General features: G+C 39.9%; 1 long non-coding RNA gene across 6 annotated transcripts in view; it reads right to left on the bottom strand.

The window, feature by feature from the left end:
- Positions 1-13651, bottom strand: part of LOC114623641 — a 36830-nt gene that overhangs the window by 1748 nt on the left and 21431 nt on the right. For 4 of the 6 annotated variants that reach the window (XR_003711796.1, XR_003711800.1, XR_003711798.1 and 1 more), the window contains 2 exons: positions 12927-13016; positions 11339-11629 (listed from right to left, as the gene is read on the bottom strand). This is a non-coding gene — a long non-coding RNA (uncharacterized LOC114623641). Of the gene's footprint in view, positions 1-11338; positions 11630-12926; positions 13017-13651 lie in introns of those variants that run through there. The other 2 variants (XR_003711797.1, XR_003711799.1) reach the window with 2 other exon arrangements.

Below are 13651 nucleotides of genomic sequence, written 5' to 3'. Positions count from 1 at the left end.
AATCTCAAATTATGCTACAAGGTCACAGAAGCAAAAACAGCACAACACCAACATGGACTAGAAGAAAGGACCCATAAATAAACCCATGCAGCTATAACCACTTGATTTTCAACAAAGGTGCAAAAATCATACACAAGAGAGTGCTGGGAAAACTAAATGAAAGAAACTATATTCGTGTCTCTCACACTGGACAAAAATTAGTTCAGCTTGGATCAAATTCTGAAAGCACTAGAGAAAAACACAGGGGAGGTATTTCAAGAGTCCATAAATTCCAAGAGGGTAAGCTTCTTGCCTCTGTGGCATCAGGAGTGGCTCAGTGTGGTAGAGCAAATAGTTATGTAGTATAGGGCGAGAAGTTGGAGTTGTAGCTGAGGAAGATCAAAGTCCAGAGAAACACAGAAGTCATCGCTGTAGCCCATATAATAATGGTGTTCTCGGGTCTTTGTTTTCCAGGATTAGGCACAGGTAAGAATTTTTTGAAAAGGCTTCAACTAATACAGGAAATAATCCCAAAAATCTACAAGTGAGATGCCATGAAATTATAAAGCTTTTACAGAACAAAGGAAAAATTGTACAGAGACAGCTTATAGGGTGGAAGAAAAATTGTTGCCAGCTATACGTACAAGAGGGGATTGATTATCAAGAATCTACAAAGATCTCCAAAACTCAAACTCCAGAAATATAAGGCAAATGAACTGAACAGACGACTACCAAAAGAAGAAAGTCCATGTTGGCTCTAACCTTCCCTGAGGATTTATATGTAGTTAATGTTGATGAAGGAAGGAGAGATTTTTTTTCACTCACGTAGCCACTGGCAAGGTACTTATGCTCCTGCAAACAAATACCAATGTTCCTATAAAGAACCCTAATGGAAAGCATTGACTTACATATGAAAGTGGAAAGGCAGCTAGTTAGGAAGGAAGGGGATGAGCAGGAGTGGGAGTAGGGCAAAAGAAGGTAACAGTAAATACATTATAGACGTGTATGAAAATGGGCATACTGAAATCCATTACTATGCATAAGTAATATATGATAATAACACTTTAAAAAGAAACCACCAATGAGAAAAGGTTTGAAGGAAGGAAGATGAGGAGGATAATAGAATACGTAAGACATGAGAATTGAAAATGGAGGACTGGGTGGAGGGTACAAGGTGGGGATGAGGGAGAAGATTGGTCAGGGAATATCAAAGAAATCAAGCTATTCTAAAACGCCCTAATGAAAATTGTTACGTTATATGTTAATTTGAAAACTAAATCAAGGGGCCAGCAAGATGGCTCAGCAGGGCAAAACACTTACTATCAAGTCTAATGATCTGAACTCAATATTTATGACCCAAGTTAGGAGAGAATTGATTCTAGTAAGTTACCCTCTTACTTCCATATGTATGCAATGCATATGCATACACAAACTCAGACAAATAATATACAAATACACAAATAAATTAATCAATAAAATTTAAAAACTAATTAATTTAAAAGTTCAATATTCTTGCCAGGCAGTGCTGGCAGACACCATTTATATCCTAGCACTCATTAGGCAGAGGCAGATGGATCTCTGTGAGTTTGGGGCTAGCCTGGTCTACAGAGTTGAGTTCCAGGTTAGCCAGAACTACACACAGAGAAACCCTGTCTGGAAAAAAATTCATTATCTTTAGAATGAAAGAAATACAAATTAGACTTTTATTGAGGTTGAGGTGACACTTCAGTCAGTAAAATGGATGTTGCAACTCTTGGGACCCATGTAAAAGAACCAGTACAGAGAGAGGCATGTGCTGACAATCTCAGAGCTCTGTAAAGGCAGAGATAGGAGGCTCACTGGGGCTCAACTGGAGAGTTACAGGCTCACTGAGAGTTCCTCTCAAAAACTAACATGGAGAATATGATGGTTGGAATGAGAATGGTCCCCACAGGCTCATATTATCTGAATGCTTGATTCCCAGTCTGTGGAAGAGCTTTGGGGGAGAACTAGGAAGTGTGGTTTTGATAGAGAAGGTGTGTCACCGGGGGTGGGCTCTGAGATTTCGAAAACCCATGCCTGGTCCCCTTCCCTCCTCTTTTTCCCTGCTTCTTACGGATAATATGTAAGCTCGTAGCTACTGCTCTGTGCCATGCCTGCCTGCTGCCATGCTCCCTACATGATGGCTATGAGCTCACCTTTTTAAACTGTAAGCAAGTCCCCTTTATTTTATAAGTTGCCTTGCTCCTGGTGTCTCTTCACAGCAAACGAATTTTAACTAAGTAACTAAGAAATCACCCAATGTCAATCTCTGGCCTACACACCTACACACACCTACACACACACACCTACACACACACACACACACACACACACACACACACACACACATGTGCGCACACACACTCACACACACACAGAGAGACACACACACACACAGAGGGGAGGCAGGGAGACAGAGACAAAGAAAGAGACAGAGATCCTCTCACACACAAATGGCATGCTCTTTCATACACATCGACACACATACATACATCACACACGCTCCAAAATAAAATCTTATTCCATCATTTCTCTGAGCAGCATCATGCACAGACTGCCAGCTTTCTTCTTTCTTTTTCTAGATTTACAAGATTCATTACCTCCAATATCATAGCCAATAGCATTATAGCTCATGCCAAAATGAAGCTTATATAATACATACATGGTCTCCTTAAGACACACCACATCTTTCTGGCATTGGCATTATTGTTAGTGGCTACTTTAAACAGTGAAGTCACTAACAAAAGAGGCAAAAATGTAACATTAAATGACCATGAAAAGGACAGTTACAGTGTGATAACAGATATGAGAAAAGCTGTGTGTTCTCTACTCAACCTTAGCTGGGAACATCTAGTGCCTGGCCCTCTGTGCAGGTCCATAAACTATCATTAAAGTACTGCAAGTACTAACTACAGAAGTACAGATAAATTTTAGCAAATAGTCCAGGTTATAAATATGAAATTATTAAGTGAGGATCAACTCTAGATATAATAAAATATGTACCATTAAAATTACGAGCAAAAATTGCTATTTCTTCTTTGAATTTTTAGCATATATGCTGCTGAAGCAAGCACCTTTCTAAAATTTTTTATTGGATATTTTATTTACATTTCAGATGTAATACCCTTTCCCCCCCACCAAGGAACCCCCTATCCCATCCCTCCTCCTCCTGCTTCTATGAGGATGTACACCCACCCACCCTCCCACTCTCACCTCCCCACCCACAATTTCCCCCACAGTGGGTTGTCCAGCCTTCACTGGGGTTCTTCCTGTGTCTTAGGGTAGCCTGAAACTCACTACGTAGTCCAGGCTGGCATTGCAATTATCCTGCCTCACCCTCCCTGGTATTGAGTTTACAGATCTTAGCATCCACATCATATTTTATATTTTTTAAGAAATTAGCAATACACGTCGGTTCACTGTGTTGGTCTGTGTAATTTTATGCGTGATTACAAATTTCCATAATAGATGATTTTTACAGAGGTTTATACTGAGTTGCTTTTCTACTTTCCTTTGACACATTTTTCCTCATTTGCATGTATGTGGAAGTCTGCAGATTATCAGTCAAGGCCTTTTTATGTTAGTTATCTACTGCAACCCACCTTAAAGCCTCTATCATTCTGAAAGCCCACAGATCCCAGATCAGTTCAACTCTGTGGAGGTATGGCTTTGTACAAAAATGGCTAGAAGGAGTCTAGTTGCTAACCCACAGGTACAGATACCAATTATTTCCTGGCTTCTAAGCAATCCTGATAAGGAACATGTCAACCATTCTTGGGAAACCAATTAATTCCTACCTAACCTTATTCTATTGACTCTTGTACATAGGCTTATTTTTAAAGATCCATTGGAAAGCAAGCATCTCTTGATTTAAAAGCAGAAATATCCCAAGATCAGTTAAATCACCAGAGTTTGGATCTCATCTTCCCTTCTTAGATATCTCATATCAGCTATCTCCTTCCTCTCTTGCATCTTGATTCTACTTCCTCCTAGTTTTTCCCTATTTCTATACGAACATTTCCAAGCACATAGCATCATTATAGAAAAGTCCTCTATTAATATGTACACAGTCCCAAGTATCTATCATCATTATTTTTAAAAAGTCCCCTTAGGCTGAAGAGATGGCTCAACAGTTAAAAGTACTGTCTGCTCTTCCAGAGGACCCAGGTCTGATTTCTAGCACCCATATGATGGCTCACTAATATCAGTAATTGGAGTACCAGAGGACTCAACACCCTCTTTTGGCCTCTTTAGGTACCAGGAATGCATGTGGTACCCAAACATATATTTAGGCAAACACCTGTACATTAAAATAAAAACAAGGATATAAATACATTGTCCCAAACTACTATTTAAGAAAAACACTCCCTCAATTGCATGTGAGCTTCCAGCTGCTATCATGCCATTCCCTTGTGTTTTACATTTACTCTGCTTCCTATCTACTAGGCTATTCCATAGTACCCAGCTAGTTGATAGTTGGTCTGGAGGGGCCCAGACACCTTTTCAGATCTAATAATCTGGGCTTAGCCAGGGTGCTCCCTTTCCACGTCATCTCACATCTCCACTTGGCCTGATTAGCAAGATAGTTAGACTTCTTATATGGTTGTTGTTCATGGCACCAAAAGGCGACAGCAAAAGTTGTGAGGCAGTTCACAATATACTGGTTTTTTTTTTAAGCGTTTTGGGGGAAACTTCATACAAGTGTATTCTCTCTCTCTCCTCTCTCTCTCCCCTTTCTCTCTTCTCCCTGTTCCCCTCCCCAAAACACAGCCTCTCTTTTAATTATTTACAACCTCTGTAAAAGCTCATCCCTAGAGGAAACAGATTCACCCTATCTCAGTAGCCATTGTCACTTGCAGCTTGTGATCTAGGGGTGGGACCATGTGGAATTTCCCCTATTCATGGTGGTATGTCAACTGGTGCTGCCATTATTCTGGTCTTGTTCAGGCAAAGATATTGCTGAGAGTTCATGGATACATTTTCCTCTGTCGTGTACACGTGTATGGGACACAAAAAAAAAACAGATACCCTGGTCCTATGATTCTTACTTCCTACCTCCTCTTCTGCGATTTTCCCTTAGCCTTAGGTGCAGGGTTCCATTCCAGATATATCAGTTGGGCACCCCACAGTCACTCTTTACATTCTGACAAGTTGTGGATCTCTATAGTAAACTCTATCTGTTGTAAAAAGAAGCTTCTTTTTGTTTTATTTATTTATTTGTGTGTATGTGAACACGCATGTACCTGTATAGACAGGGTCTCATTATGTAGGGCTAGTTGGCCTGGAATTCAATAGGTAGACATGACTGGCCTAGGCTAATAGAGATTCACCTGCCTTTGCCTCCCAGGTGTTGGGATTAAAGAAATGCACCACCACACTTGGCTAAAAGGCCAAGTGTGATGACAGGTGTGAGCTACACTTATCTGTAAACAAACAGCGTCACTTCCATACATACTATCAGTTAAAACTACTTATAGAACCCACCAAATTTGAGAGCAACGGACCACACAGGGGGATGGCTACTGGGAAGAATGGTTAGCAGGGGCTACATGATACAGTTTACTACCCCTACAAACTCTGTAAGCTGTCGAAAAATTGTTGTGCTCCTGGACACTGCACTCCCAACTAAAAACGTGCAATGAAGATAAACCTTTTGCTGTCAGATCTGATATGTTCTGTGTACAATGCTTGCTTTTTTACTGAACACCACTGGGTTGAACATCTCTTTTACTTTTTACATACAACCTTTTCTAATTCCCCCTTTACTTTTATAGCTACTTCACAATTTCCCATACTGGCCTACTTATTATTCTCTCCCCTCTAATAAGGTTCTCTCATCAATTTTCTTCTCACTTGGCACATTCTATCTGGCTATCTCATTCATAGCCAAAGCCACATCTTCTCTACCGGGCATTCTTCAATGTAGCTCCCTATTCCAGAATGCTCTCCAGTTTTCCAAATTCCTGTGCATTTACCTAGATGCTTCAAAGATATTCCAAACAGGGCCAAAGCTGAAACATCTTCTTCCTTAAACTTGCCTTTTTCTTATCTTTTTAATCCTATATTAGCCATATGTTGGTGTGACCAAAGAAGTTTGGGTTTCCTTCTTAACATTCCTTCCTCTATATGTTATGCCACTCATGCCTAGTTGAACTTTTAAATAACTTGTGTATTTATCTCCTCCTTCTATCAGAGACACCAGGTATGGCAGAGGGTTGTGTAGGAGTCTTGCTCTGTCCATCTGACCTACAGCTGCACAGAAATTACAGTTTACTACAGCTAACTTAACTTTGCTTTTAAAAATTCACAGATATTAGGGTAGGGGATACTTGATCCTTGAAGGTCCTCATGGAAGAGATATTAGATTACCTGCTGTGGAATTTTATCTGTCTATGGTGAGACAATTTGAATTCATGGGAGCCCCCAAGTGGACAATTATCAAGCTTCTCATTCCTCCAAGTATGCTAACTGAAACTATCACATTTACCTTACATGGTTATAAACCCTGTCTGTATCAAGTCACATCAGCTGCATCAAACATGCAGATGCCAGATGTCTTAGTTAGGGTGGCTATTTTTGTGATGAAATACTATGACTAAAAAGCATGTGGGGAGAAAGGGTTTATTTGGCTTACATGTACATATCACTGTTCATCATTAAAGGAACTCAGGGCAAGAACTGTACAACAGGGCAGGATCCTGGCAGGAACTGATGCAGAGACCATAGAAGTGTGCTGTTTACTGGCTCATTCCCCATGGCTTGCTCAGCCTGCTTTCTTATAGAACAAATGACCACCAGCCCAGGGCTGGGTCCTCCTCTATTGATCACTAATTAAGAAAATGACTTACAGCTTGATCTGATGGAGGCATTTTCTCAATTGAGGCTCCCTCCTCTCTGATGAGTCCAGTTTTGGGTCAAGTTGACATAAAACCAGTCAGCTCACTAGGTATACATTTTTGCTGTGCCTCCAGAGTATGCATGCTGTGTGTGCCTCAAATTATATAACACAGACCACAGAGGTTGTGATTTCCACTCAGTGCCCAAGCAGCTGCTATGAAATTGTTCAGATACAACAAATGTATACTCTGGAGAAAAGTTTTTTTTTTTAAGCTACTTGCAAGTATTGACAAGTAGCCCAAAGCAGTAAGAAAGTGACAGAAAAGTGGCATTTCAAAGAAAAGGTCAGAGCTGGACAGTGTCCCCACTTTTAAGGCATTTTAGCCACAACATAGCCCTAAGTCACATTCCTGACTGGTGCCTTAAACTGGACCTTACTGACCTGAAGACCGGAGAGCAGAGTTCAGGGTTTTCACACAAGCTGAGAAGTGTGCAAGGTAAAATCCTAGGGTGGAGGGAGCCTGATAGGGAGGGCACAAATTCTGCAGAGGAACCACCCAGGTTTCTGGCTGACCTCTCAATTATGCACACATAAGTACCATCTCTAAATAGCCCAGATAAAGCTAAGGGAACTAACTCACTTGCAGTTGTTTCTCACAGAAGCGGAGTGTGGTGTCTGAGTTCAATCTATTTGACTCCCTACTAAAACAGAAACAAATATCAATGCTCTTTCTGCGGACAGAAGGGTATCCGCTTCAGTCTTAGATGATATCCATGAGACAAGCCAGAATGATTGGATTTACACAGGAAACAGGAAACTGCAACTGGTATTGAAAAATAAAGGCACTCAGAAAGACTGATCACAAGACGACCAACATGGCAGATTAGCAGACAAGGATTTTTAAGCAGCTTTATAATGATGCCAAAAGGTATAGAGGGAAATATGCTCATCTGAATAGTAAATAATAATCCTGCAACCATATAGAGATGACCAGTCTGAAGATGTGGGTAGCTGTTTAGCTATCTAGAAGAAGACAAAGCAAACCTAGCCAGGGCTACAGCAGCCTCTGATGTTGTGGGTCTTGTGGTTGTCAGTTTTCAGGTAGAATAATAGTTCTGCAAATTGTCTTCTTTGTTCTAGTTACTATTTATTATGACTCTTCTGACACATAAATGCTAAACACATCTACACTGATTCCAAAACTCTCCTTTAGAATAATAGCTTTAATCAGAACTTTGCTGATTGCAAGTGACAAAAACACAACTTAAACTCAGGCAAAAGAAAGAATCTATTGGAGGTCTCATAGGTAATCCATCATAGGTGGACGGGACTCAAGTACAAGCAAGACTGGAGATTTGAACACCAATGGGAAGCTTTCAGTTGCTCAGCCTGAAAAGGACATTCTTTTAGACAAGTTTCCTTCCTATGGCTGTAAAAAGGCCACCAGAAATTTCCAAACATATACCCCATAGCTGGGCCACACAAAAATAAGTGAGAGGTGGGGGAGGGAGGTTGAGATTGTTTAGGTGCCTAATACATACTAGAACACACTTTTTTTTTCCTATTAAACCAGAGAAAGACAATAAAAAAGAAGAATTCGGACTATCTGACCTAGATGACATAGCCATACATTAACCAATCAAATCAACTATGGCTAGGGAGACAAATCACTGTGATTGGAAAACGCCACTAGAATTGCATGGCTGGACAGGACAGTGGTAGTACAACAAACAATGGAACTTTGACTGATTTCCAGTCCAAGAGACAGCTCATGGTGGCATGGTATGCCCCTAAGCCTGACCACTGGACTTCAAACTCCAGGATCCACATGGTGGGAGAAAAGAACACACTGTAATGGTAAAGGGAAGAACTGACTTCCACAAGTTGTGCCCTACCTCTACCTATGTACACACAAGTCTAACAGGTTTCCTGTATTTTCAACTTTAATTGGTGGCAGTTACATACTCCAAGCATGTAATATCAGTCCTGAATTTTTTTTTTCGAGACAGGGTTTCCCAGGCTGCCCTGGAACTCACTCTGTAGACCAGGATGGCCTCGAACTCAGAAATCCACCTGCCTCTTCCTCCCAAGTGCTGGGATTACTGAATTATTTTTTTACAGCAGAGACATCTAGCTATCCCCCATGCTGTTCTCTTTCCCCGTGCTGCATTTTGATGCTTACAGTGTGAATGTGCATGCTGCAGTTGTTTCTAGTATCCTGAGGACAAATATCATATTGTGGAGACAATGGATGGGACAGTAAACTCTTAAGAAATAAATTTCCATCTTGTTCAACTCATTGTGATTTGGATATCTGGTACCTTGTACCTGAACCTGCTAACTCGTGTCATTCTCACTTCCCACAGCTAATCAACGCAGAAGGAATGGATGTTAGAGCCAGACCTAGAAGCATAGCCCGCTAATTCCAGCTACTTGGAGGACTGAGGCAGGAGGATAGCAAGTTGAAGGCTGGCTTAGGTTACAGAACAAATTCAAGGTCAGCTTATGGTAGTCAGTGAGATCTTTTCTAAAAATAAGAGAATAAATAAAACAGGGCTGAAGATAAGGTCAGTAACAGAGTACTTGTGGAAGGTCATAGGTTTAATCTATTGGAGCAGCTAGCCAAACCACCAGAGTTTCATATATAGGGTTCTTTCAATTACTGTTCTATTCATCAATGTCTTTATTTCTATGTTCCTGTTTTACCATGAGCAAAATGACATTAATGATGCTTATCTATCTCTTTAGTTTGTTGTGAAGATTTGACAAGATAATTCATGTGGTTATTAATAATGCTCACAATATGGCACACTGACTATTCATTCACTACAGCTTTTAGGGTTTGTCAATTTTATCTGCTAAGGATCTTCAAAGATGGTACCTCTCCCCACAACCCAAGGGTCTCTCCACTTCATTTTGATGATTTCTATCTTCAGTACCATTCTTCTATAGGATCCACTATGCCACCTCAGCATGTAAAACCTTTGTAAAACCTTGTTCTGACTAGGTCATCCCTGTCTGAAAACCACTGATGATTCTCCACTATCTACAAAACATAGCCCAGAGTCCTTTAACCTGAAAATCAAGCTCATTTTGGATCAGGACCTCTGGGCTCACCTACTGCCACAACACTGTACATCTTAGCCCCATGGGACTTGTCCGTATTGTCATCTCCCTAACTGACTGTAAAGTGCCACACATTCCTAGTTTGTTCTTTCCTGAAGCCTCTCCTTTGGCTGTAATGATAACACAGTATCTTGGTTTTCCTCCAATTTCTACGAGTATTCCTTTTCCATCTTCCTCTTGGGTTTCTCATTCTTCAATTACTTGATAAATGTAAGGGTTTCTTAAAGTCTCACTTCCTGTTTCACTCCATATTCTGTCTGTGAATGACAAAGGATAATTTTAAGCCCCATCTATGTCCTTAAGATGCCCTGATTTTCACTCCTGACTTTTCTCTTAAGTTTTGATCTCCCAAATCTTGATAAATGAAAAATTCCTAGCAGTCATGGCAACTTTAGCATGGCCCAAAAGGAACTGATTTCCCCTATCTCAAACCTGCTTCTCTATCTTGCTTGGATTCTTCAAGGGGTGCCATTATTACCCAAGTCTGAAGCTTTTCATCTCCACAGAGAAAAGGTTCCCAAATTGTGCAAATTTCCCTGTCAGTAACTCTCCATTCCGTCTTTTCTTAATATTCACTGTCATCACCCTAGTTCTGACCTTCAACCTCACTAGTGTGAACTCTGAAATAGGCTCCTCCATGCGTCCAATTGTCCATATTTCTAAAACAACTAGCATCCTTTATCTATCTCTAGGGAAAAACTTATCATGGCATAGCCATGCTATAAACATTTCCCAAGTTCAAGAAAATTATGCTGCTTCCTTCTATGTACCAGTAACTGTGCTAGGTATAAGAAGTGCAATGTTGAAGATGAACTGCTCTCTGCCTTTAAATGAAGTTTTCAACAATCTGAGAGGACTCATGCATAAGCACACACTAATAACACAAGGCTTGTGATGGATATACTCATAAAGCATTATAGGAACACAAGACAAAACTTCTTGAGGACAAAGATTATGGCTTCCTAAACAGGAGGACTAACTGATTCAGTGGAATATTTACTCTGTTTTCCTCTACGTAAAATGCCTCAGAGTTCACACTTCAAGTGAATCCAACTTATAAACCTTGTCTGGACCGTGATTTAAATAAACCAACTGCAAACTTTTTTTTTAAATGACACAACCAAGTAAGTCTGAACACTGGCCAGATAGTTGATTATAATATTCTGAATTTTAAGTTCCCTATCAGTATTGCCATTTTAAATGTCTATATTTTCTAGTAGTATGGAAGAAAATATTCTAAAATGACTGTTACCTTCAAGTTGCCTGAAAATAATACAGGGCTGAGGACCTAGAACAGTTATACTTGAAATGATACTGGCAATGTCTAGTAAATAATGGCTAAATTAAAGTGATAGAGAAAACAACAAATTAATCTTTCAAGGTCTCTCTCATATTTTTATAGTAATTAAAGTAAGTTATAATACTCTATTTCTAATTAGAGTATCTGGTGTCTCAAAAAATGTTAGCTTTGCTTTTCTCCTCATACTTTAAGTCCATTCCTATGGTGGCAAATCCAGGGACGATCAGTGATGCGAGAAGTAGAATCCTAACAGCTGAAGAACTAGAAGCATTCTGTGTATCATTTCTTTCTTCTACCTGGTAATGGCACAGCAGGTACAGCAGCACATGGCTCCCACAGCAGCCTTGGACGGGAATGGAAGTGTTCTAAAACCAAAACAAAGAAAATAAAATCACCACTTCATCTTTTGTAGCCCTGACAGAAAACCAGATACAGACATAAACATGGCGTCTAGGCTGGAATGAGGCTGGTTTGCCTTTGCTGCTTAAATCCATATGCAATTTCGCCACCTGGTGGCTACTTAGCATTATTTCATTCAGTGTCTACACATTTTATTCTGAGAATTCTGCCCATACTTAGAAAATTCTGGAAGGGCACAAAGCCTCTGAGTGAAATGTTAAATGAGGCATTTAAGTTAATCACATTCTTCCTCATATCTTACAGATTCCTGGGGATCAGAAATAATACTTATAATTGACGGTGGAAATTGTTTATCTGTGGGGTTTATGGGATGGCTCAGCTGTACTTACACGCCCATGGATAAAGAAATTATCTGTTAGGAACAAAACACATGGTGCTACTCTGCATCAATGGTACTCATCCAATATTCTGCTCACGAGCACACAGTTTAGCCTCAGCTAAATTCTCAAGATATAAGAAGAAACCATATAGTTCTTTTTTTTTCAGTTTGCTTTCTTATTTTTTTATTACCATTTTTGTAATTTATAAAGTATAAGATACACCTAACATCCAGTCTATCATCTTTGACAATCAATTAGAACACTCTGTCATCTATCCTAACTTAAAAGACTTATAAATCCATATGTTCTGTCCTGGTTTAGCTTGTATACTGAAAACTATCTTCTCAAATATATTTTCTCAATGTTAAATTGCCTGGTTTGGCTATGACACTATACATAGTCTTTCAACCCAATCAGAAATCTGAGAACAAGCAACATTATCATAAATCCTGAACACTGCTAAGAAGTTCTGACTCAACATCCACACATAGCAAGATTATTAATTCATATACAAATTGATTATAACCTAAATAGAATAAAGCCTATGCATAGGTGTTTTTCAAATGGCAGAATAATAACCTTCCCCAAACAGCAATGATTGAGTTGGAGATTGATTATATATATGTAATGACATACTTGCCCAGTAGGCACTATGGGCTGGGCCAATCTCTAGTGCGAACAGACACATGCAGGCAGACAGACACATGCAGATAAGACACACAGACACACAGACACAGACACACACACACACACACACACAGTGAGTGCGAATGCAGACACATGCAGGCAGACAGACACATGCAGGCAGACAGACACAATGCAGGCACATACACACACATATGCACGTGCATGCACAAATAATCTAATAATCAAGAAAGCAATTAAATATTGGTTAAAACCACTGTTATTTGTGGCCTTTTACCATTCCTTAGTCCAATGCTTCCATCTCCTGGTTACTCTCAAAAACCTTACACACTGTGGAAACTACATGTTGACACCACTGGATATCTACCTGGAAAAGAAGAAAGAACAATGATAAATTTCTGTAAGGCTAGAAACTGACATGTACTTTTACAGTGAATGAAACAGGAGACACTATGTGGCTTATCATCACGTGGTCTATTGGTAGTGGTATTATCCAATAAATATTCTATAGCTGATATCTTTGAGTGCTCACAAACTAAATAATCCAACAATGTACTAGGAATCTATCCTTATTAACAGAGATAATGAAGCACCCACAAAAGCTATTGACATATACAAATTATAAAATAATTTAAAAGTGAACTGAAGTCAAGTATGGTGGTATAATTCCAGCACTAGAAAGGCAGAATCAAGCTGGGCCGTGGTGCCGCACGCCTTTGATCCCAGCACTTGGGAGGCAGAGGCAGGCGGATTTCTGAGTTTGAGGCCAGCCTGGTCTACAGAGTGAGTTCCAGGACAGCCAGGGCTACACAGAGAAACCCTGTTTTGAAAAACCAAAAGAAAGAAAAGAAAAGAAAAGAAAAGAAAAGAAAAGAAAAGAAAAGAAAAGAAAGGCAAAATCAGTGATAACAGTGACTACAAGCCAGTCTGGCTACATTGAAAGATCTTGCCTCCAACACACACACACAAACACACACACACACACACACACACACACACACA

The sequence above is a fragment of the Grammomys surdaster genome, unplaced genomic scaffold, assembly GCF_004785775.1.
Source record: "Grammomys surdaster isolate TR1022 unplaced genomic scaffold, NIH_TR_1.0 200, whole genome shotgun sequence".
Classification (NCBI taxonomy): domain Eukaryota; kingdom Metazoa; phylum Chordata; class Mammalia; order Rodentia; family Muridae; genus Grammomys; species Grammomys surdaster.
Note: the sequence above shows the minus strand (reverse complement) of the source record. Positions and strands in the feature narration are given on the sequence as shown.